This window comes from Heptranchias perlo, chromosome 34 (assembly GCF_035084215.1).
Source record: "Heptranchias perlo isolate sHepPer1 chromosome 34, sHepPer1.hap1, whole genome shotgun sequence".
Taxonomy (NCBI): Eukaryota; Metazoa; Chordata; class Chondrichthyes; order Hexanchiformes; family Hexanchidae; genus Heptranchias; species Heptranchias perlo.
Genome location: NC_090358.1, coordinates 24,500,910 through 24,526,387, shown reverse-complemented (window position 1 = coordinate 24,526,387; position 25,478 = coordinate 24,500,910). Strand labels below are relative to the sequence as shown.

At 43.2% G+C, this 25,478-nt stretch overlaps 1 protein-coding gene across 1 annotated transcript in view; it reads right to left on the bottom strand.

Annotated features, from left to right (window-relative positions):
* The window catches only part of efl1 (elongation factor like GTPase 1), a 228,278-nt gene that overhangs the window by 11,871 nt on the left and 190,929 nt on the right, over positions 1 to 25,478 (bottom strand). The gene's annotated exons all lie outside the window — the stretch shown is intronic.

Here is a 25,478-nt window from a genome sequence, read left to right as displayed (position 1 = left end):
GAGGGAGGGAGGAGAGTGCGAGCAATAACTGGGGGAGGGAGGAGAGTGCGAGCAATAACTGGGGGAGGGAGGAGGGTGCGAGCAATAACTGGGGGAGGGAGGATAGTGCGAGCAATAACTGGTGGAGGGAGGAGAGTGCGAGCAATAACTGGGGGAGGGAGGAGAGTGCGAGCAATAACTGGGGGAGGGGGGAGAGTGCGAGCAATAACTGGGGGAGGGGAGAGGGTCCGAGCAATAACTGGGGGAGGAGGGAGGGTCCGAGCAATAACTGGGGGAGGGAGGAGAGTGCGAGCAATAACTGGGGGAGGGGGGAGAGTGCGAGCAATAACTGGGGGAGGGAGGAGGGTGCGAGCAATAACTGGGGGAGGGAGGAGGGTGCGAGCAATAACTGGGGGAGGGAGGAGGGTGCGAGCAATAACTGGGGGAGGGAGGAGGGTGCGAGCAATAACTGGGGGAGGGAGGAGGGTGCGAGCAATAACTGGGGGAGGGAGGAGAGTGCGAGCAATAACTGGGGGAGGGAGGAGAGTGCGAGCAATAACTGGGGGAGGGAGGAGGGTGCGAGCAATAACTGGGGGAGGGAGGAGAGTGCGAGCAATAACTGGGGGAGGGAGGAGAGTGCGAGCAATAACTGGGGGAGGGAGGAGAGTGCGAGCAATAACTGGGGGAGGGGGGAGAGTGCGAGCAATAACTGGGGGAGGGGGGAGGGTCCGAGCAATAACTGGGGGAGGGAGGAGGGTGCGAGCAATAACTGGGGGAGGGAGGAGGGTGCGAGCAATAACTGGGGGAGGGAGGAGAGTGCGAGCAATAACTGGGGGAGGGAGGAGAGTGCGAGCAATAACTGGGGGAGGGAGGAGAGTGCGAGCAATAACTGGGGGAGGGAGGAGAGTGCTAGCAATAACTGGGGGAGGGGGGAGAGTGCGAGCAATAACTGGGGGAGGGAGGAGGGACCGAGCAATAACTGGGGGAGGGAGGAGGGTCCGAGCAATAACTGGGGGAGGGAGGAGAGTGCGAGCAATAACTGGGGGAGGGAGGAGGGTGCGAGCAATAACTGGGGGAGGGAGGAGAGTGCGAGCAATAACTGGGGGAGGGAGGAGAGTGCGAGCAATAACTGGGGGAGGGAGGAGAGTGTGAGCAATAACTGGGGGAGGGAGGAAAGTGTGAGCAATAACTGGGGGAGGGAGGAGAGTACGAACAATAACTGGGGGAGGGAGGAGAGTGCGAGCAATAACTGGGGGAGGGAGGAAAGTGTGAGCAATAACTGGGGGAGGGAGGAAAGTGTGAGCAATAACTGGGGGAGGGGGGAGGGTCCGAGCAATAACTGGGGGAGGGAGGAGGGTGCGAGCAATAACTGGGGGAGGGAGGAGGGTGCGAGCAATAACTGGGGGAGGGAGGAGAGTGCGAGCAATAACTGGGGGAGGGAGGAGAGTGCGAGCAATAACTGGGGGAGGGAGGAGAGTGCGAGCAATAACTGGGGGAGGGAGGAGAGTGCTAGCAATAACTGGGGGAGGGGGGAGAGTGCGAGCAATAACTGGGGGAGGGAGGAGGGACCGAGCAATAACTGGGGGAGGGAGGAGGGTCCGAGCAATAACTGGGGGAGGGAGGAGAGTGCGAGCAATAACTGGGGGAGGGAGGAGGGTGCGAGCAATAACTGGGGGAGGGAGGAGAGTGCGAGCAATAACTGGGGGAGGGAGGAGAGTGCGAGCAATAACTGGGGGAGGGAGGAGAGTGTGAGCAATAACTGGGGGAGGGAGGAAAGTGTGAGCAATAACTGGGGGAGGGAGGAGAGTACGAACAATAACTGGGGGAGGGAGGAGAGTGCGAGCAATAACTGGGGGAGGGAGGAAAGTGTGAGCAATAACTGGGGGAGGGAGGAAAGTGTGAGCAATAACTGGGGGAGGGAGGAGAGTACGAACAATAACTGGTAGAGGGTGCTGGAGCATTAACTGAAGAGTGAGAGGAAGCAGAGTACCAGGCTGAGATGTGGGTGGAATTTGAATGCCAATTAGAATTGGAGAGGAAAGACTGCCAGTATTAACTGAGCAGAGAGGAGGGAGGAGAGTGCCAGCACTGGCTGGGAGGGTGGGCAGGAGGAGGAGGGTATACAATTCTACATTTGCTGCCTACGGACCTGACTGGAATGATCCACCATCAATAGGATCAGGTTCAAATGATCCATTTAGGATAATGCCATTTTAAAAAAGACAATCAATTAAAACTTTTCTCTACCAGTCAGATTATCTGTTGCTACTGTGAAAAAGATTCAATTTATGAAGAAAAGTAATTCATTTCCAAATGACTAACCAAGAATAGCTTTCAATAAAACTGAACAATTACCCCTTTTAAAATTAAAAATGCAATCCTCACGTTTATTGTAGATTCTAAAAATAACAAAATGCACGAATAAAATATGAACATTTTCTAGGGGACCATGCCTTCAATACTTATATCCCTCTTCAGTCTTTCGTGTACTTAAGTGTTTTTTCTTCCAATACACATCGATAAAAGTTGGATGCACCTATAGCCTAAGTTCTAACCTCATGTCCCACTGCAGTTTCAATTCAAGTGTCAGCCTTGCCTCAGTGGTAGTACTCTTACCTCTAAGTCAGAAGACTGTGGGTTCAAGCCCCAGTCCAGAGACTTGTGGACATAATCTAGGCTGACACAACATGGAGAGGCAGTGTAATCTAAATAGTACTATTTTGAGGGCAGTGTAGGAGCAGAGGGACCTGGGGGTTTTTGAACTCTCAAATTTTTGAAGGTGGCAGAGCAAGTTGATAAGGCCATTAAGAAAGCATATGGGAAACTTGGCTTTCTAAATACGGGCACTGAATACAAAAACAAGGAAGTCATGCTAAACCTTTACAAATCACTGGTTAGGCCACAGCTGGAGTATTGTGTACAATTCTGGGCACCACACTTTGGGAAGGATGTCAAGGCCTTGGAGAGGGTGGAGAGGAGATTATCAGGATGATACCAGGGATGAGGGACTTCAGTTATGTGGAGCAATTGGAGAAGCTGGGATTATTCTCCTTAGAGCAGAGAAGGTTAAGGGGAGACCTAATCAAGATTATGAGGGGTTTTGATTGAGCAAGTAGGGAGAAACTGTTTCCTCTGGCAAGTAGGTCAGTAACCAGAGGTCATAGATTTAAAATAATTGGCAAAAGAACTAGAGGGGAAATGAGGAGAAATGTTTTCACACAGTGGGTTGGAACACACTACCTGAAAGGGTGGTGGATGCAGATTCCATAGGAACTTTCAAGAGGCATTTGGACATGTACTTGAAGAGGACTAATTTTCAGGGTTATGGGGAAAAAGCTGGAGTGTGGGACTAAATTGGATAGCTCTTTCAAAGAGCCGGCACAGGCACGACTGGCCAAATGGCCTCCTTCTGCACTGTAAGATTCTATGACACTTCATTGCGGTATTGAAGAAGTGCTGCATTGTCTTTCAGATGAGACTGAAGTGAGGCTTCGACTCAGGTGGACATAAAAGATTCCACACTATGCGAAGAAGAGCAGGGGAGTTCTCAGAGTCATGACCAATATTTGTCTGTCAACACCATCAAGAACAGGTTGTCTGGTCATTTATCTCACTGCTGTTTGCAGTGCAAATTGTGTGCAAATTGGCTGCCACGTTTCCCTATATTACAACAGTGACTACACTTCAAAAAGTATTTTATTGGCGGTGAAGCACTTTAGGATGTCCTGAGGTTATGAAAGGCACTATAAAAATGCAAGTTCTTTCTTTACAGATACTTTTTTCACAAATTATAGGCTTTTATTCATTGCTGTTTTTAGGGTATCAGCTTTTTTGGAGCTGTTGGCCAGTTTCTGCTAGTTTTCTAAGTTGGTATGGCATTTCAGCACCCTTTGAACTGTACTCCAATATGAATCACTGTGTTCTGAGAGGAGGGCAAGTGGAGAACATTAGAGGCGAAGAAAAGGGAGGGAGAGCAAATGTTAGCAGATTCTCAATAATCTTTAAAGTCAAAGACAAAAATATTAAAACAGTTTTATCTGCAATAACCAGTTATTTTAAGATTAAGTTTGAACCAAAATAATGAACGTGCATAAGGGTAAATTCAGTGCTCCCAGTAGTGAGCCACACTTGAAGAAAGGACGGGTTGAGGAAATGACTGTAATATTTCAGTTCCAATTCTCTGACCTGTGCTTTGTTTGAGTGCGGGATCACTGAATTTACCCGATAGTGAAAATAGATGGTCTTTACAACAAAACAGATGCTCAAATATTCTGATCCATCCACTTAATGAAAACCATGTGTTGAAGTTTTATAGCAGATCAAAGTTGGAGCTTCCCTCTTTGTAGACCTACAGAGTTCCGCTTATATGCAAATTTTCAAAATGTATATACAATTCTTTTCTGAACATTATACCATCCCCTGAACTTCCAAGCAGTTTTTACATTTCCAATACCAATAAGAAGAGCTCCATTAAAAATGCTCCATTCTCATTACAAACATCTTTGAAGAATAACATGTATGTTTCCATGCATGTAATGGAATCTCAGCAGAACTACTCTGATACAGCATTTAATTTCAGGGAGTGAGGATTGCTTGTAAAGCTGAAATTATGAATAAATACTGTACTAGCAGTCATGCCATCAACAGAAAAATTGATTCACCATATACAAACACATAAAAATGCACACACAAATGTACAAACATCAATTTACGCACACACAAATATGCATAAAAGGAAAAGCTGGAAATCTGAAATAGAAAGCAGGGATCCCTGCTTCTTCTGAATTCATATCAATTTCACTTTTCAAATCAGCACCCACAGCAAAGAGGGACAACCCATTTGCTTGACCTGTAGGGCAGAGATGAACCAATTTTTAGCAGTGGGGTGGGTGGTCCTTGAAAAGCATGTGGATCATCCAACGGATATCTTGGCCTCTAACTTCCTGAAATTAGCTCAGCATCATTGACTGATCCTCGAGATTACGAGGAGGCTGTTGGGCTTTGCTCAACACTTACTGAAGAGGATCTGCTATAATCTGCGTTCCGATATACCAACAACCTCCCCTTTAAGAATGAAAGGAATGATTTTTCCCTTTTTTTTGGATACCTAGCTATTAATACAGCTCCAGCCTACACCTTGTGAGAGTGAAAGGCACAGTTCCTATGTCTGTTTTATTTCTTCAAATGGTGATTGGCCCGAACAACTGTCCAACTTTAAATAGAAACTGCATATCATTGTATGGTGACATTCCAAACATCAGGAGTCACGTACATTTCTGAAGCCCCACGGATTCAAGCTTCTCCCTGTAGTACAACTCCTTGGGATCGGCACGGTTGCTGCCCAATGCTTACCCTGATGTAATTCCCAAACCTTGGCCTCGGAGTGGGTGTTGCCTCCACCAGCCTGACAGGTTAACGTAAGCCGCTGCTCTGAAGTCTTCTTGGCACCAGTGAATCGCTTTCTTTCACACTGCCAGGCCCCTTTATCATGAGAGATCATATTTAGCATCTCAGCAACTTTGTCCCTCCCTGTTTTATGGGCTTCAGGAACAGTGCAACTCAAGGCAGTCCCAAAGGTTGGAACGTGTTTCTCCACACCTTCTTGACGAATGAGATATTAAACAGAGGCCCCATCTACCCTCTCAGGGGGATGTAAAAGATCCCCTGGCACTATCCAAAGGAGAGCAGGGGAGTTCTTCTAGCCGATATTTATCCCTCAACCAACATCACAAACAGGTTCTCGAGTCATTTATCTCACTGCTGAACTTTGAGAGCAGCTCTGCTGAAATGATCTATCCAAGAATTAGAAGATAATGTAGAAGGAGAAGGCACAAGACAAAACACGGAAAGGTAAGGAAAAATAGCTGGTGAATCGTGAGATTAGTGAAAAGTAAAGGCTTTTTAAAAAAGGTTAAGAAGAATTTACTTACTATGCATCAAGCATATAACATCTTGTTGCATTTAATTAGTTTAGAGAAATTATAAAAAGGGCGCCAGCTATAGAATTTGTAATATTGCAACTGCTTTGCTGGGCTGAAAATACGTATCCATTCCCCAAGGCAGCAGCAGAAGCAACCGTCAACTCCTCAACTTATCAAAAACAAGAAACAAATGTAAAAAGTTAGAAATAAAAAACTAAAAAGTGCTGGAAACACACAGCAGGTCACTCAGCACCTGGAAAGAGAAACGACAGATAAACAGAAAATGTTGGAAACATTCAGCAGGCCAGCCAGCAACTGTGGAGTGAACAAATGAGCTAACGTTTCATGTGCAGTCTGTTCTGATGACGGGTCCACACCCAAAGCGTTAATTTGTCTCTTTTTCCCACAGATGCTGCCTGACCTGAGTGTTTCCAGCATTTCTTGTTTTTATTTCAGATTTCCAGCTTTTCCTTTTTTATTTTAAAGCTTAAAAAGTCATCTGTGCAAACAATTTGAAGCAATATGCTCTTTTTTCTGGATGAAGAATGATTTGTTCCAGTATTATTTTCATAAACAAATACTGCACAATCTTTTGGAAAAAGAAATACCTGCACCATTAAACAGTTTACAATTTTATTTGAGATTTCCAATACGTCATGTCGTATAATTAAAAAGCTAGTTGCTATCACACCATTATTAATTAGTTATTAATAAGTTTGAATTTTATTAAACTAACATAAAATGAGAAGTTGTACAAATGCTGGAAAGCTCTACCGAACAGCATCTCCCTTGACACTTTCCCCAGCAGTATAAGCAGCACATTGCATATATATCAGCACATGCATCCTAGGGGGTGATTTTTTTTTTAAAAAGGTGCCTGCCTTGGCTCAGAGGTAGCACTCTCGCCTGAATCAGACGGTCGTGGATTCAAACCCTACTCCAGTGACTTGAGCACATAATCTAGGCTGACACTCCAGTGCAGTACTGTACTGCACACAATGTTTAATTCCCTACCACTCTGTGTTACAAAATACACTGTGCACCATGCAGCATTTTCCACCATCTACAGCTGATGAAATACGACACCTCAGTGTAGTACTGAGGGAGTGCTGCACTGTTGGAGGTGCCGTCTTTCGGATGAGACTTTAAACCGAGGCCTCAACTGCTCTCTCAGGTGGATGTGAATGATCCATTGGCACTATTTGAAGAACAGAGGAGTTCTCCCAGTGTCCTGGCCAACATTTATCCCTCAACCAACATCTATAACAGATGGTCATTTAATTTTCATTGCTGTTTATGGGAGCTTGTTGTGCGCAAATTGGCTGCCGCATTTCCTACATTAAGGCAGCGACTACACTGCAAAAGTACTTCATTGGCTGTAAGGCACTTTGGGACGTTGAGGTTGTGAAAGGCTCCACATAAATGCAAGTCTTTCTTTATAATTTGAAAATAGTTACTGATTTCATGTGCTTGTGGAGTCTGTACCACCATTAACCTCTTGTACATCATGTCTCAGGTTGAGAAAATACAATTTACAAGTAAATAGCAATGTGAAAACATGGTCATATTTGAGATCTGTGTTTGCTTTTAATTTTCTTTTGGTCCAGTTTACTTCGGAAGGATGTCAAGGCCTTGGAGAGAGTGCAGAGGAGATTTACTAGAATGGTACCAAGGATGAGGGACTTCAGTTATGTGGAGAGACTAGAGAAACTGGGATTGTTCTCCTTAGAGCAGAGAGGGTTAAGGGGAGATTTAATAGAGGTGTTCAAAATTATGAAGGGTTTTGATAGAGTAGATAGAGTCAACTGTTTCCACTGGTAGAAGGGTCAGTAACCAGAGGACACAGATTTAAAGTAATTGGCAAAAGAATCAGAGGGGAGATGAGGAGAATTTTTTTTATGCAGTGAGTTGTTATAATCTGGAATGCACTGCCTGAAAGCCAATTCAATAGTAACTTTCAAAAGAGAATTGGTATATACTTGAAAAGGAAACATTTGCAGGGCTATGGGGAAAGAGCAGAGTTGTGGGACTAACTGGATTACTCTTTCAAAGAGCCGGCACAGGCATGATGGGCTGAATGGCCTCCTTCTGTGCTGTGCTTCTATGACACTTGCAGAAACCCATCACTGTGTTCATTGCATTGCCAAACTGATCAATTTTATATTTGCCTAATACAGATTGTATATTCTTTCCCCATAGGGACACAAGCAATTCAGCTAAGTCCAGAAAGTTAAAGGCTCAGGCTGGTAGAGCCAAGACTTCGGGACATCCAAATTTTCTGAAGGTATGCTCGAGCTTAACCCGTTTATTGGTAGTCTTCCTGCTGTTTGTCCAGCTAGGACCATCCTACCCATTAGGGAACCCTTGCATGAATATTCTGGAGTCAAGTAGGAAAAACATTAGCCCATAGTAAATCCACTATATTGTTTTAGTAGTAAACTATATTAATGCCGCAATAAACCCAATAGCTCAATACTCTGCGCAGTGAGGTGCAATTCCCTTGGGATTCCCCTCAAAAAACAAAGCAAACTAACATCCCAGAATTTCCATGGGTGTATTTTTTTTTCTTTTAAAACCAAGTACAATGTGTAAAAAGTCCATAAGAAACGATATGTTCAAGGGGGCAGGGGCTGCTGCCATTGTGACAGTCACTTTGCCTTATTTATGTCACACAACCATAAATGCCAGCAAGGTGTATAGCCACAGACACTGCAGAAATAGCCAGAGGTTTATTTGGGATACACAGTAGGGCTGCTTGAGAGTTTTAAATGTTATTGTTACATTGTGAATAGGGCTATGATTTCAGGGAGGGACATCCTCAGCCAGTGATGCCTGCAAAAGGTAATGAGCAATCAGGAGCTTTTCAAAGTAATGCAACAAAACAGTGATATTATTCAGATTAAATATTGAAAACTTTGTCACTCAGAAATCAGCCATGATCTAATTGAGTGGCAGAACAGGCTCGAGGGACATTTAGGAACAGGTCTACTCCTGTTCCTAAATGCTGTCCTTGGTATACTGTCTGCTCTTTGTGAAAATTTACTAAATTTTGAGAGGTTTTCTTTGATTTTCAATATCAGTGATTCACTTCAATTTGTACAAGAAAGTATTTCTGTTTCAAGGCACAGAACATGGTAGAAAAATAAACTGTCTTGTAGAGTTATTAAGTACTGCAATGCCACAGTGAAATAATGCAACAGAATAGGAAATGGTTTAGGCTATTGGATACCACAATCAAAGCATGCAACCGGATCTCTGATGGTTTTGAAAACGTGCCTCTTCCGAATTTTCACATCAATAAAACCGAACATCTGGAAAAAATCCCACTGTTGTACAGCATGGATATGTAGTCAATGTAAAGCACATTGCCATTTCAAAGTTTGAATCTAATACAGTCCTACATTATTGCTGTGTTCTGATCGTTGATCTGCTGAGTTTAGGACAGTTTATTACTTTTAAAAAGGAGCATGTGACAAAATATCAAACAGAGCAGAACTGATAGAATAAAATGGGGTTCATATTGCACATTAAGATAAGTCTTTTAAATACTCTTCACTAATTATGCTTTCTTCTATATGGCAAGTGGAAAGGACAAAACCCAAAGCGGCAGGTTTTACAGACACAAATAAAAATAAACAATACTATTTTCTATTAAACTGTGAATTACTTACAGCTTATTTTCAAACATCTCTACTTTGTGAGGGTTGGTAGAATTAATGCATGGTTTAACTATTTACAAGTACATATATTCAACACTGGGGCCTGGGTTCAAATCCAGTCCTGATAGACGAGATAAAAGTTTCCTCTCTCCTCTGGCTGTAAGGGTCCAATGTGAAATCAGTTTGAGTGGTCTCCATGCAGGTTTAGTGGATGAAGGCACACAACACAAAAGTGCCCTTAGCTTGATAGTAAGTTGGCTATCTTGCTCAGAAAGGTAGTGTTTAATGGTTTAGTGCAGAGTGCTCGTACTTGACCTGGCAACGTTTGATGCTGACACTGGGTGGAAAAGTGTGCCACCCCTCAGCATGGACATCATTTACCTGAATTTTCACGAGTACAAAATTTACCCTCCATCCCAAAATTAAAAAATGAATCAATCATGAGGTCCGACACTTTGACTTCATGCAGGATTCTCCATCACAGAACTCGTAGACATAATCTAGGCCTGGCGTGCCTCGCTCTCAACACAACCTATTAAGGTGCGTATACTATCCAACCATCAAACCTCTAATGAAGAAAATCAACTGAAATTAATTCAGTACAGAGTTGAGCTGATAATACGTTGGGATGTACCCAAAGTACCATAGCACTTTGGTGCCGATATAATCAGATGCAGAGGTCTGAGATCTACCCCATACACGATGTGATAAGCAGAGGCAAATATGAACAGGAAGCACCTAATGCGGTAGAAGTTTTTCCGCCAACTGTGCAGGAGACATGTAAAGGCCCCACATTTGATGCAAATTAGAGATCCTCCCATCCTGCAGCTGGAGTGCATGAGCGGCACTCCAAATGCTAAGTGTCCATTTCCAATGGGCAGTTCAAGAACGGCCTATACTAAAATTAAAAACGTTACTCCTTTTCATTCTGGTAAATCTCCTCTGCACCCTCTCCAAGGCCTTGACATTCTTCCTAAAGTGTGGTGCCCAGAATTGGACACAATACTCCAGCTGAGGCTTAACCAGTGATTTATAAAGGTTTAGCATAACTTCCTTACTTTTGTACTCTATGCCTCTATAAAGCCAGGAATCTTGTGTATTTTTTTTTTACTCGAGTTGCCGTCACTACTGGTTCCACTTGTCCTTGACTGCCAAGAGTCAATTCGCCCCATGTGAATGGCTGAGTCATGAGTGAGTGTGTCAATGGCTTATGCCATCTCACTATGTTAAAGGCTGTGCACAGGAGACCATAAGACAGTGCTGAACAAATGAGACAGTATAGCTCCCATTGGGGTGAAATGATTGCAGTCATATCCTTGAGAAGAAACTACCTCAGCAGGTTAACAGAGGAAGCACACCGAGAGAGCGGTGTACGTTGGAATGGACTGCCAGAGTACGAGTGAGACTGAAAACATTAGCAATTCTAAGAGGGAGTTGGACAGGAATAGGCAAGAAAACCATTCGAGTTACAGGAATATCCCTCTCTTTCTGGTTTTAAATTATGAGGTCAGCCAGAAGGATGAAATGATCTTTTCCGGTCCTGTGCATTCCTATTCAAGAGTAAGTCAAATGCATTTCTGGAGAGAAAAGGGATAGACAGTTATGGTAAGAAGACAGGTTGGTGGGAATGACGTAAATGGGATAAGCTTATTGGGTCAAATGGTCTTTTCCTATATTTCTAAAATTGTGTTTTTATTGCCTTGTTGCAGTGTTGCATGAAATTATAATTACTCCAACTGTTTCTGTGCTCCCAAAACCAGTTAAATCCACGCGAAAGCTGCATTGATAGATTACTGTTATCTGTTGTCTATTAATAAACAATTTTGAAGAAAATCTAAACACGTTCTGGGTATTTATGTTTTTTCATCTCTCCCAGGAGATCACATGGTTTGGGGTGGGGTGGGGAGCGCATATATTGTGATGCACAAGGTTATCACAATTTTGTGGGACAGGCTGGATGGACCAGAGGGTCTTTTCCTGTCCATCATTAGTTGTATTTTCACAAACTCGATTCAATAAAATTGAGGAAAAATATGCTAAACTGTTCCATAATTCCAAATGATATTCCTTCCCCCCTCTCTATAAAATGTTTTCTATGTTAAAGACACTATATAAATGTAAATCGGTACAAGATACATAAACTCTTTCTCAGTTGTACCTTTTTACAGCTCCAGAACTAGCTGCGCTTCTAGCCAAACTGTTCCAGTACAGCTACAATGCTGGCATCTACCCGACAATGTGGAAAATTGCCCAGGTATGTCCTGTCCACAAAAAGCTGGACAAATCCAATCCGGCCAATTACCGCCCCATCAGTCTACTCTCAATCATAGGCAAAGTGACGGAAGATGTCGTCAACAGTGCCATCACGTGGCACTTACTCACCAATAACCTGCTCACCGAGGCTCAGTTTGGGTTATGCCAGGACCACTCGGCTCCAGGCCTGATTACAGCCTTGGTCCAAATATGGACAAAAAAGCTGAATTGCTGAGGTGAGGCGAGAGTGACTGCCCTTGACATCAAGGCAACATTTGACCGAGTGTGGCACCAAGGAGCCCTAGTAAAATTGAAGTCAATGGGAATCAGGAGGAAAACTCTCCAGTGGCTGGAGGCATACCTAGCACAAAGGAAGAAGGTAGCGGTTGTTGGAGGCCAATCATCTCAGCCCCAGAACATTGTTGCAGGAGTTCCTCAGGGCAGTGTCCTTGGCCCAACCATCTTCAGCTGCTTCATCAATGACCTTCCCTCCAATATAAGGTCGGAAATGGGGATGTTCGCTGATGATTGCACAGTTCCATTTGCAACCCCTCAGATAATGAAGCAGTCAGTGCCAGCGTGCAAGACCTGGTCAACATCCAGGCTTGGGCTGATAAGTGGCAAGTAACATTCGCACCAGACAAGTGCCAGGCAATGACCATCTCTAACAAGAGAAAGTCTAACCACCTCCCCTTGACATTTAACGGCATTACCATCGCCAAATCCCCCACCAACAACATCCTGAGGGTCACCATTGACCAGAAACTTATCTGGACCAGCCACATAATACTGTGGCTGCAAAAGCAGGTCAGAGGCTGGGGATTCTGAGGCGAGTGACTCACCTCCTGATTCCCCAAAGCCTTTCCACCATCTACAAGGCACAAGTCAGGAGTGTGATGGAATACTCTCCACTTGCCTGGATGAGTGCAACTCCAACAACACTCAAGAAGCTTGACACCATCCAGGACAAAGCAGCACACTTGATTGGCATCCCATCCACCACCCTAAACATTCACTCCCTTCACCACTGGCGCACAGTGGCTGCATTGTGTACCATCCACAGGATGCACTGCATCAACTCGCCAAGGCTTCTTCGACAGCACCTCCCAAACATGTGACCTCTACCACCTAGAAGGACAAGGGCAGCAGGCACATGGGAACAACACCACCTGCACATTCCCCTCCAAGTCGCACACTATCCCGACTTGGAAATATATCGCCGTTCCTTCATCGTCGCTGGGTTAAAATCCTGGAACTCCCTACCTAACAGCACTGTGGGAGAACCGTCACCACACCGACTGCAGCAGTTCAAGGCGGCGGCTCACCACGAGCTTCTCAAGGGCAATTAGGGATGGGCAATAAATGCTGGCCTCGCCAGTGATGTCCACATCCCATGAACAAATAAAAAAAAAATGTTTTCGGACTGCCAGTTAAAGGAGGTCTGGGAGCAGACATTTTGGACAAACTCCTCTTTCTGTAATTATGTCATTCTATTCCAGTAACATCACGAACTGGAACAGTAGAAGCTCAACCCACGAACCCCTCTTCATAACATCACAAAAGAGGAACGCTTTTCCAACACAAAGGGATAAGCCACAATTTGGTGCACAACCACAGCTTGGGGATTTAATACCACTGAAGTGGTGGCCCAGAACCCATGCAATTGTGAAAAAACATTGCTAATGTGGCTACCTCTTGCTTTTCAGATTTTGGAAAATGTTTAAATCTGCAAGCACTCCTGACCTGTGACCTCCTGGATGCAGTACAACTTGGTAAACGGCGAGAACGTGGCTAACTGTGTACTGGCACCTGTCAGGAGTCTGTGGCATACAAATTTATGGCTGCTGTTATAGCTATTACTGCCTATTAATGCAGGTGATCTGGTCAATGCAAGATCTGTTCTGGCAAAAACCAGTTTGCTCTTCCCGGTGTCTGCCATCAATGGCTGCTCTAACTCTATTGAGGATAAAGGTACAGAAGAGTTTGCCAGAGACAGAGATTAATGTAACACCACGTCAGTTGTTACTATCACTTCTGTTCACCTTCTTGGGAAGCCTAACATTGGGCCAAATTTTCCTGTGAAAATAATGGCGAGGCTAACATGGCTCACCGTTATTTCTGTGCAAACGGTAGAGCAACTGCCAGCGACCGCACATGCGCAGTTAAACGTGGAAATCCGGAAGTTGCTCTACCAAATGAGATCCTCCTCCGTAAGCTGAGTGAAAACGACACTTCGCCGCCTGGCTCTCCATTCAAATGAATGGAACGATGTGAAGTTGCTGCACTGACCTGATGGATACAAAGTAATCTCGCTAGAAAAAGTTGCTTTGTCACTTTAAGACTAAGCACTCTGTTAACGGCGTGGTAAGTCTTAATTACTGTCATACAACCTCGCTGGCACTGAAAATTAACTTTTATAAGTGCGGAGTCTCATTCCTTCAGATTTTACTTGTTGTTGGACATTTAAATTTTTTAATCGTTTTACTTTTTCTTTCTGTCTCTTTTAGCTCAGCCTCTTAATTCAATATTTCTTACCCTATCTTTATTTCGCTTTCTGTACCTGATCTGACATTGAATTCACTATTCTAACTTACATTTCCCAGTTGTCTCTGTGTGGCTTATTGACATGCTCCAATCTGATTGGTTATGGGGATACACAGTTGCTTGCCCCGTTCACACAGGTCCCAGATGCCTGGGAAAGGGTGCCGTGCCGGATTGAGCGCCCAATGAGAGGAACTTGCCGTGCAAAAGCCCAGGAAAAGACTATGGCGAGTGCAAGTCTAACGAGTGGCGGCCCACAGGAAAATCCGGCCCAATGACTCCTTATGTCCAAATGATTGGTGTTACTTCTATTGCCCCACACTAAATTAAACAAACATATGATGGTAGTGAAGCTTTCACTTCCGCTTTCTTTGAATAATTCCGCACAAATCAGATCCTGTCTGGGTGACTTCTTGTTCTTTAAGTTAGCTATGGCAGATCGCAGCTTATGCATTGTAATTTTGCAACAATTGACAATCCATTCAGCCATCTTTTCAATGAAGTTGAAATCAATCTTATTGTCTGAGGGTGGGATGTTGAAGATTTTGTAGAAGTGCTCTGCCCACCTCTTCATATCTTCCAGTTTGGTGATAAGCAAACCAAGCTTGTTTTGACAGGATCTTCACTGTGGTGTTTAAAGTCTTGTAAGATTCTTTGTGATCTGATGCTACTCTCATATCTCTCCTTGCTGCAGCCATTTCTGCCTCTTGAGCTTGTTTGCCAATGTAGTTTCTTTTGTCTTTACATGCTGATCGATAAAATGCCTTGTCTTTTGCTTTGAATTCTTTCTTCCGCTTTATGTCATCGGGATCAGATGCGTTGAGTGGATTGAGCTCGGCCTTTTTCCATTCATCAATTGCATGCCAAGTGTTAGAACTAAGCCACCTCTCATTTTTACCTTCGATATGGCCAAGAATCAACTCAGTGCTCTTGATGTGGTCCATGCATCCTCCACATTATCAAACAGGTGTTCCATTACTACCAAAGTACCTGTTCGATCGCTGCAGTTTAAATTCCACATTGAAAACCGGGTCTTTCAGTCCAGCAACATTGATTCTCCTTCCTGCCTTCTTTTTCATTAGCTTCTTCAATTTGATTTCCATGGTAGCAATGCACAGTTGGTGATCACTAGCAGTGTCAGGGACACAAAAAGCCCAAACATTGCTTAAAGACAACATTAACTTTTTACAGAAGCCGAAATGATCAATTTGATTCTTAATGTTACCTTATGGATGCCTTTATGGGTAAAGAGGGAGCCTCCTATAACCAAGTGATTGAGTTGACATAGTTCTATGAGTCTTTCACCATTTTCGTTTCTCATATCAATTCCATAACTGCTAACACATTCTTATGTGAGGATCCAACTTTGGTGTTCAAGTCTCCCATCAAAATCAGGATATATGTTGTGGAACTCGGACAATTATGTCCTGCAGTGCGTTGTAGAATGTGTCTTTAACTTCATTGCTGTGTTCGTTTGTGGGTGGGTAGCACTGCACAATAGGCACTTTGACCAGATCTTTACTCTGCGTATCATTGAGCAAAGTAAAGAATAGCAGTTACCAATTATGCTGAATTTTATTGACTTTCAGAAAGCATTTGATACCATTGACAGAAATTTACTATGGCAGATTATTGAAGTGTATGGTTACCTAGGCAAGTCAATAGTATCATTAGGATAAAGTATCAAGAAGCACAGTGTGTGGTGAGAACAGCTTTCCAACTGGTTTGATGTAAAAACTGACGTCAGACAAGGCTACACCTCGTCCCCTATACTTTTTGCTGCTGGGATTGATTTTGTGATGAGACAGTCACCTAGCATCAAGGCAGGCATTATATGGACCAGAAGAGAACTTGGTGGATCTAGACATTGCAGACAACATCGACGTCATTAATAAAGATATAGAAGACAAACAATCTTGCATATGGAGCCAGAAAAGCTGAGATACATCAATGGTGCAGAAACCCAGGTCATGAAAGTTAACGCTGACTCTGACAAAGAAATACACCTGGAAGTTGAACAACTACAAACTGTGCATTCTTTCACCTCTTTAGGCAGTGTGGTGCAAGATGATGGAGACTTCACGTCAGCTGTCAAAGCTTGCATTGGAAAAACTAGTGGAGCTTTTCAAGCACTTCACTCAATCTGCAAATCTATTGGCCCGGAAATTGCTCATGAAATAACAGTGAAGCTAACAGGGCTCACTTGTCAGGGCAAATGAAAGAGCAAGTTCCGGAGAGCGCATACGCGCAGAAATCCGGAAATTGCTCAACCATTTGCTCCACTCATTTGAAAGCATCGCGTTAAAGAGATCTCACCGGCTGAATGAATGGACCAGTGCGAACATGCTGCACTGCCCAGCTGGAAACAAACTAATCTCCCCATAGAAAAAGTATGCTGTTTTTTATTAAGATCTAAACTAACTTTTAACACCGTGGTAAGTATTAATGATTGCCAAACAACCTCTCTGGTACCGAAAATTAACTTTAAAAGACATGGAGTCTCATTCTTCCCGATATTAATTGTTGTTGGGGACATTTAAAAAAAGTTTTTAAATTTACTTTTTTAAAAAAAAAACTTATTCTTTGTCTCTCTCTTTTAATTTGTCTTTTAATTGCACCCTGTCTTTATTTTGCTCTCTCTAACTGATTTTATAGTGAATTTACTAATCCATCTGACGCTTCCTGTATCTTAGTTGGCGTGGCTTGTCAAGGATGCTTCAAGCTGATTGGTTGAGGGGAGAGAGAGCGATCCTTTCCTTGCCCTCACAGCTCAGAGAAGCCCAGGAGAGACCGCTGCACTTCTTGCAGGTCTCCACTGAAGCAAGTTGGCGCCCAGAAGCCCGCAAAAAGTTTGTGGGTGAGTTAGTTACTTACGAGCGGCAGGCGACGTTCGTTCACCGCTCAGCACAATTTCTGGGCCAATGTGATTGGAGAAAAAACAAAGTTGGGAATTTTTAAGAGCAATGTGCTGGCTGTGCTCCTGTATAGATCAGAAACGCGGAGGTTCAACAAAGCCGTTGAAAAGAAGCTTCCAGTGCAGATGCCTGTGCGGCTCTTTATCATGGTTTAACAAGGTGACAAATGAAAGCGCACTTCAGAGAGCACAGTTGCCACCACTGACTATTACAGACCGAAGAGAAGATGGACCTACATTAGTCAAATTCTGTGAATGCCAGACGTAAGAATCTCTAAAGCAAACATGGAATTGGAAGCCACAAGGGAAAAGGGCTGGAGGTCGACCAAAAGGAACTACGCGACACAGTAACAGCAGATGCAGCTGCAGTGCACTTGCAGCTACGGGAGTTGGAGGCAAAAGCCCAAGATAGAATTGAATGGCATTGATTGGTTACTACCTGATGCGTCTCCACGGCACAGGAGGAATGATGATGATAATGAAAGCAGGTGAATCCAGGCCAGGTTTTTAGTAAGCACATCATTCTCTGTTAGTACCAAGCAGTGGTTTCCTGGCCTATAGGTTTTCTGGAAAGATTCTCCTCCCCCTCCAGAGTTTCTTCCTTCTTTGTTCTCTCTCCATTACTACAAAGTATTGTCAACCAAAACTAATGCCACATCGGACATCACCAAACTCAATAATGACATTATAGAAGCCACTGTATGCCCTAGTGATATATATACCTACTTCGGGCATCAGATGCACCTTGATTAATTCAGAAGCCATGGATATGTGTATATGTATACATATACATCTGCATCTTGTTTGTAAGTATAGACCCATTAGTCTGTAAACCTTCAGTCTGGTACTACCTACTATTTGAAAGAAATAGTAGAGTACAAGACTATCTTGAACTCAGTAAGTAGATTACTGCAAGAAGGTAATTGTTAGAATAGAAAACAAAGTAGAGCTCTCCTTGTCCAAGTCTGTCGATATGCTGTAGAATAAGTTGCTTTTCAGACAATACACTTTAATGTTGTGTGCTACTCTTAATTAACCATTTCAAATTACTCCCACATCATTCGCAGACCAACTTCACTTGACTCAAGTGTTATTTAGCTCAAAAAGCCGGTCTCCAGACAAAACTCAGATGTTGAAAGAAAAACCCTATTATTGTAATGCTGGATATTTTTCATCGGTCATAGCATTAAAAGTTCACACATCAAACATTACACTTTACTGAAATCCAAGAGACAACACTGGGACACGATCTCCTCCGCCTGTATGTGGCTACTGCCACGTGATTTAGTGCTGTGGATTATTTGACTTAAACATGATGCCTGACTATGAATGCTACCCATGGAATTGGTGAAATGGTCAACCAGACCTATGGTAAGGTAGGCAACATTAAAATTATCAAGGCTGTCATATGGGGATAGAACTACTAATGCCAGAGGAATTGAGCAGCATGGAAATACATCACTCAAAGAATTTTATTTTTAAAGTCAGACACAAAGACTGGTGTCTCACCCTTATGCTACAACATATGGTTGCAGTACTGCAGGGCAAATTATCTTAATACAATAGAACATTTGAAGAATGCTCTGTACAAGCATCCAAAGTACTGATGAGCTTAATGAGTGACTTATTTTACCTCATTCCTAATGCTAAGCCAGATCACCAGCTGGAGGATTTTATAGGTTCCTTCCTCAAAATGCTTAGCGTTGTTATGTATACTTGCAAAATTCCAACTAAGACACTGATGAGAATAATTGGTCCAACATGCTGAACTCAAAACAGGTTTTCCAGATATTTCTTAGTCAACTTCTCCCTGTGGGACAGTGAGTGGTGAAGAGAAGAGGAAGTCGAGTATGTCGGATGCTTAAGAACTTCTGCATTCGCAACCTGAATGTCTTTGGCAGTCCCTCAGGATCGAGGATGACTTGCTTCCACTCCGGGAGGGTGGGTTCTGCGGTGGCTGAATAGTCCAATCCTGGAGCCGCAGACTCTGTCACAGGTGGGGCAGGTAGCGTTTAATAGGGTGGGTGGGTGAGACGCTCTGGATTCTGCGCGCTCTTTCCGCTGCTTACGCTTGGCCTCCACGTGCTCCACACGGTGACGCTTGAGGTGAGGCCCAGGCTTTATGAGTGTCCTTATAGCGTTTCCTCTGCTCTCCTAGTGATCGCCTGCCATTACGGAGCTCGGAGTAGAGCACTTGTTTAGGGAATCTTGTGTCGGGCATGCGGACAATGTGGCCCGCCCTTTGCAGCTGGTTGAGCGTGACCAGCTCCTCGATACTGGGGATATTAGCCTGAGAGAGAACGCTCACGTTGGTACGCCTATCCTGCCAATGGATTTGCAGGATTTTGCGGAGGCAACGTTGGTGATATCTCTCCAGGGATTTGAGGTAGCTGCTGTACATTGTCCATGTTTCTGATGCATATAGGAGGGCGGGGACCACAGCTGCTCTGTAGATCATGAGCTTGGTGCTGGATTTGAGGTCTCGGTCTTGAATGTGACATTCTTCCGAAGGTATGACTTCATGTTTCTCTTTCCTTGAAAACACTTAGATAATTCATATATCATGCTCCAATGAAAGGAATAGACACATCATCTATGATTGTCAATTTAGGAAAGGACTTCTGGAGCTGATGTACATTTTGTACTTGGTTTAAGTTGAAAATTTGGGTGAGTAATATTGAGACTAAGCATGAGACTAAAAGTGAAATTCTCAATTGAACAAGACGAAACTAATATAGATGGTCAACCAGACCTTTGGTAAGGTAGGCAACATTAGGTGACACGCTAAAATTATCAAGGCTGTAATATGGAGATAGAAATAGTAATGCCTATTGGGCTCTCAGAGGAATTGAGGAGTGTAGAAATACATAATTCAAACAATATTTGTTTAAAGTCAGTCCCAAAGTCTGATGTCTCACCCTTATGCTACGATAGATCTCAAATTCATGGTTGCAGTGCTGCAGGATGAGTTCACACCGTGATAAGCAAGCAACTAAAAAGAGTAGGGAAAAAAGATCTGAAGGCAGATCAGGAAGGAGAAGCCATGTTGGAAAACTGAGGGGGTTATCATCAGGACAGGTATCGCTGAGATTACTTGATAGTGCAACTTACCCAAAGGAGGATACATAGATGATAAAATGGAGAATCTAGATTTCATGTGTTGTTTTCACTCAGAATCCTAGCGGAATTCAATACTGAGCATTTGGATGCATTAACCCCAGTTGGTGAAACAAAGCTGTTTATGATCTCACCACAAATGGGAGAAAAGAAAATCTATCAGGGCAAAATGGAGCCTGTCTTCAATTGGGTTTGTTTTCTCAGCATAAAAAGGCAGAGTTTACAAAACCCTCAAACTTCCTTCTTTCCTTTTTTGAGTTCTGCTCGACTATATTGAGAAGATGAGTTCAATTGTAAAACACAATTAAAACCAGTAAAAGTAAGGTTGAATCAGTAGCAGAGGACAGGCAGTAGTGACAGTCACATTAACCACTATTGTAGGTCTAACCATGGAGGCCACCAACACCTCTGCTAGTAGATTCAGAAGGAAGAGAAGCAGGGTTGGAAATAGAAGGCAGAAAATTAGTAAGTGAGTTTGGAAGGCAGAGGAAACAAAGGTTAGAAAATAGACAACAAAGAAATTTGGCAGTGCTTAATGGTATATACCTCAATGCAAGGAGTATAGTGAATAAGGCAGATGAGCTATGGGCAGGGATAGACACGTGGAAGTATTATATCTTAGCTATTACTGAAACATGGCTTAAATGGGGGCAGGAATGGCAGCTCAACATTCCTTTATTATTCATTTTGCTTAAAGTCTTTGCTCATTATTATACACAGTATATTTGCACACTGAACCAAGGTTAACTACTGGTTTTGTGTGAGGATTTAAAAGGGTTAGCAATTATTTGAAAAGATCAAAAATATTTTAATTCATGACATGCACAGATTGTAATGACCATAGAAAACTGTTCAGCAATCCAACCAGAATTTCTATCTCCTAGAATTTCTTTTTACTGAGGTGTGAAATGACCCACTGAGTTAACCATGACCATCTGGCTGCAGCTTGATGTAAGATTTTCCAACAACTTGCATGGCAAGCAGAGTTCTCTTGGAAAGTTATCTCCATGTAGGCAATGCAAAGTAAAACACACGGGGCCGAATCTTGCTGGAAAAATAACAGCATGTTAATGATGCACACCGTTATTAATGCGCAAATCGGCCAGCAAGTTAGGGGGATTAAGAGATATGCCACAAGTTGCGAATTTCCAGAACGTGCTGGTCAATTTACGCTGCTCCGTTGTTTGTTTTGCACAAACGACAACTCGTCCTTATGTTCCCCGTTATTCTTAAGAACTTGCTGGATTTGCACATTAATTGCCCATTAAACTCGCTGCAGAAGGGACTTTGATTTTGCCAGCTCTTAATTTTTTATAACATCGTATATATTGAAAATAAATAAGGTTTAGAATCTAGTTGCATTGTTGTGATTAGAGCAGCAATGGCTGGTTCTGTGGTTTTCCAACAGCAGTGAAAACGGGCATGTGTCTGTGATCCGTGTACAATAAACATTTATATTTCAATCTGCTAGGCCAGATTAAATTTTACTCCCACAATACTCTGTTCCACAATCTCAGGTTCTCTTCTTAAAGCAGGATGATGCCAGTTATGTGGAGAAATTTGAAATACTGGGACTATGAACGGCATTGATAGAGTCAATGCCTCTGGACTCAACATCCATGCCCTCCACCACTGGCGCACTGTGGCTGCAGTATGTATGATCTACAGTATGTATGATCTACAGTATGTATGATCTACAGTATGTACTGCAGCAACTCACCAAGGTTACTTCAACAGCACTTCCCTTCCCTACAACCTCCACCACTAAGAAGAACAAGAGAAGCAATGTTGTGGGAACACTATCACATCCAAATTCCCCTCCAAGTCACATACCACCTTGACTTGGACATATATCTCCGTTCCTTCATCGTTGCTGGGTCAAAATCCTGGAATTCCCTACCGTCATCAAATGCCTGCAGCGATACAACGAGAAGGCCCAATATCAAAATAGCGCCCTTCTGTGCTGTATCATTCTGTGATTCTATCATGTTCTCAGGTGTTTACTAAATGTGGACTTGCCAGCATTGCCCATATCCCAAGGACAAATATTAAAAAAAAGGGCTCTGGAGAGAGCAGAGTAGTGGGATTAGTTTTGGATTTGTCTAGCAAAAAGTCAGCACTGACACAAAGAGCCAGCGGCCTCCTTCGGTGCTGTGAACTTTGGTAGTTCTATAATTCTAAGGGGTAGAAAGAGAAAGTGAAAGAGTGAAACAAAAAGTGAAGTAAAAAAGTAAAGTAGAAAGCTTTTTGATGGGTATGTAGGAAGGCAAAAGGCACGTTGGCCTTTATTGTAAAGAGTTTGGAGTACAAGAGTAAGGAAGTCTCACTACAATTGTACAGGGCTTTGGCGACCCCTCACCTGGAGTACTGTGTACAGTTTTGGTCTCCTTTTCTAAGGAACGATATACTTGCATTGGAGGCAGTGCAACGAAGGTTCACTAGGTTGATTCTGGGGATGAGGGGGTTGTCCTATGAGGAGAGATTGAGTAGAATGGGCCTATACTCTCTGGAGTTCAGAAGAATGAGATGTGATCTCATTGAAACATACAAGATTCTGAGGGGCTTGACAAGGTAAAGGTTGAGAGGTTGTTTCCCCTGGCTGGAGCGTCTAGAACTAGGGGGCATAGTCTCAGGATAAGTGGTCGGCCATTTAAGACTGAAATAAGGAGGAATTTCTTCACTCAGAGGGTTGTGAATCTTTGGAATTCTCTACCCCAGAGGGCTGTGGATGCTGAGTCGTTGAATATGTTCAAGGCTGAGATAGATAGTTTTTTGGACTCCAGGGGAGTCAAGGCATATGGGGATCAGGCGGGAAAGTGGAGTTGAGGTCGAAGATCAGCCATGATCTTATTGAATGGCGAAGCAAGCTCGAGGGGCCCTACTCCTGGCTCCTATTTCTTATGTTCTTATATATATCCAATGCAGATCTCTGCCTCTTGGGATTTTCCGTGAAATCTCCTTTTACCTTGGATAGAGTAATTTGATTAATATCTTGCTGTTTGGCAATTGGCAAACCCACCTAAGTCACACGGTACCAGGTGAGATCCAGCTGGTTCCGGAGGTTTTGGAAAATGGCGGCATGACCTCAGTAAAGCAGGCTCAAATTCCATTTCCAACAAGGTGAACTTTAACAAAAGTGATCTCCGTTTGCACTGACCTCCTTTACCAGTTCAGCCTTACTGACCTGTTCTCAGTTTAGCAGATGGAATAGAATGTTTGCGTGGGTCGGTACTAACAGGTTTTGCTGGCTTGCATGCCTCTAAAATGCCTCTGAAGTGCTTTGAGATGTCCTGAGAATGTGATACGGCGCCAGATAAACGCAAGGTCTTTTATGAAAAGTTGATATTCTGGTGCATGGCCTGGAATCTTTCACAATCTCCTCTCTTTCATTCGAATTCGCTCTGTAGCTCTACTGAATTGCACTATTGTATATTTCATTGTTTCTCAATGTTATTTTGTACATTTGTTATGTTGGGCATCAATTATATTCTAAAATAACCTACACACTGGGGTGACCGATACATTAGAATATACATTAGATTTAGTGGCATAAGGAAATGACCAAAGTTAACAAAAATATTAGAATGAAGAAAATTATTCTGTTTGATCAATTTCTGTTCGACTCAGTAATTCACTTGGAGGAGCTTCTTTTCAGTGCCCCTTTTAAAAATCAAACATTGAAAAACATGGTTGATTTTAAATGGCTGCATATAGTGACACCTTAAGTCCCAGCCAGAATGGAGGTGATTGGGTGATTCTTCTGTCAATCACTGCTGTTTGTGACTGGGATTGATTTAACGCACATAATTTGTAGTATGTAACTATCCTCCACTCACTGCAATTTGCTGGAGAAATAATCCTGCTGTACTCAGGAGACTCTGTTTGCTGTAGTTTCGGAGACTCTAAATTAAAACCACAAATCGCGCCTCGCCTCCAACTCATTGGCTGATACAGTGGTGTCAATATTCACTCCGTTTTAAATATATCCTTTTCCCTGCTGATTTTTTAAAAAGTGGAACCCCCATTATCGCCACTGCAGTTGTCTGCCTCTTGCAGATTATCTGCCAGGATTTGTGCAAGCCTTGCGTGAGAAATTGCCATGTGCACAGTCCGTGAACACCGATTTCGTCCTGTGTGACATAAAACAATTTTAGAGCTCAAGAAAGATTAAAGGGCTGATTCCCTAATCAGGCAATGACACTCTCAGTGCTTGATTTCCATCCCTTTAATTGAATAGATGGAAAATCATGTGCTGTGGGCCTGCAATCATCCAACATTTTTATTTATTTATTGCCCGTCTGTCTAGCTGTCAACCGGAAAAAGTGAGGGTGAGTTTTCTGTAGCAATTTTTAAAAAACTAAGTGGCTCGCTGGGCCATTTCAAAGGACATCAAGAGTCAAGTATGGGACTGGAGTCACACATAGGTGGCAGGCTCCTTTCCCTGACTAAAGCAGTGAATCAGTTGGGTTTTTACAACAGTCCAACAACTTGCCATGGTGGGATTCAAACTCTCAGCCTCTGGGTTTCTAGTCCAGTACCATAACCACTAGGCTGCTGTACCCAACACTGTGCTGGGAGTTCCCTAGAAATCTGCCGATAAATTTGTGTGTTATTGTTCTCTGCTTGTTTTTATTCCCAAGCCTGAGTATCCAAACTGTATCAAATACACAAGACCAAAATTTGGGAATTCTCGATTATCTCTCAAATTCCCATTATCCACCACTGTGGCAATTTCTGTGACAAAGGCGAACACTGACAAACTCTTTCAAACGGAGTGCTGTGGCCATCATGAGAAGTGGTTTTCAAAAGTGACTGAGCAAGTCACTCACTCCATCAATAACTCCAAGGTGCTCTAACAACTTCAATCAACAATTTGTAATTTTGACTGTTAACAAATCAGCTCCTTACATGGTTTGGATCTTTATCTCCTCCAAACCAGTTCCCCAAATGATGTCATCAACATTCACTGTTTAAGGAAAAGTACATGTTCTCAAGATATCAGCCGTGGCTCAGTGGGTAGCACTCCCTTCTCTGAGTCAGAAGGTTGTGGGTTCAAGTCCCACTCCAGAGACTGGAGCACAAAATCTAGACTGA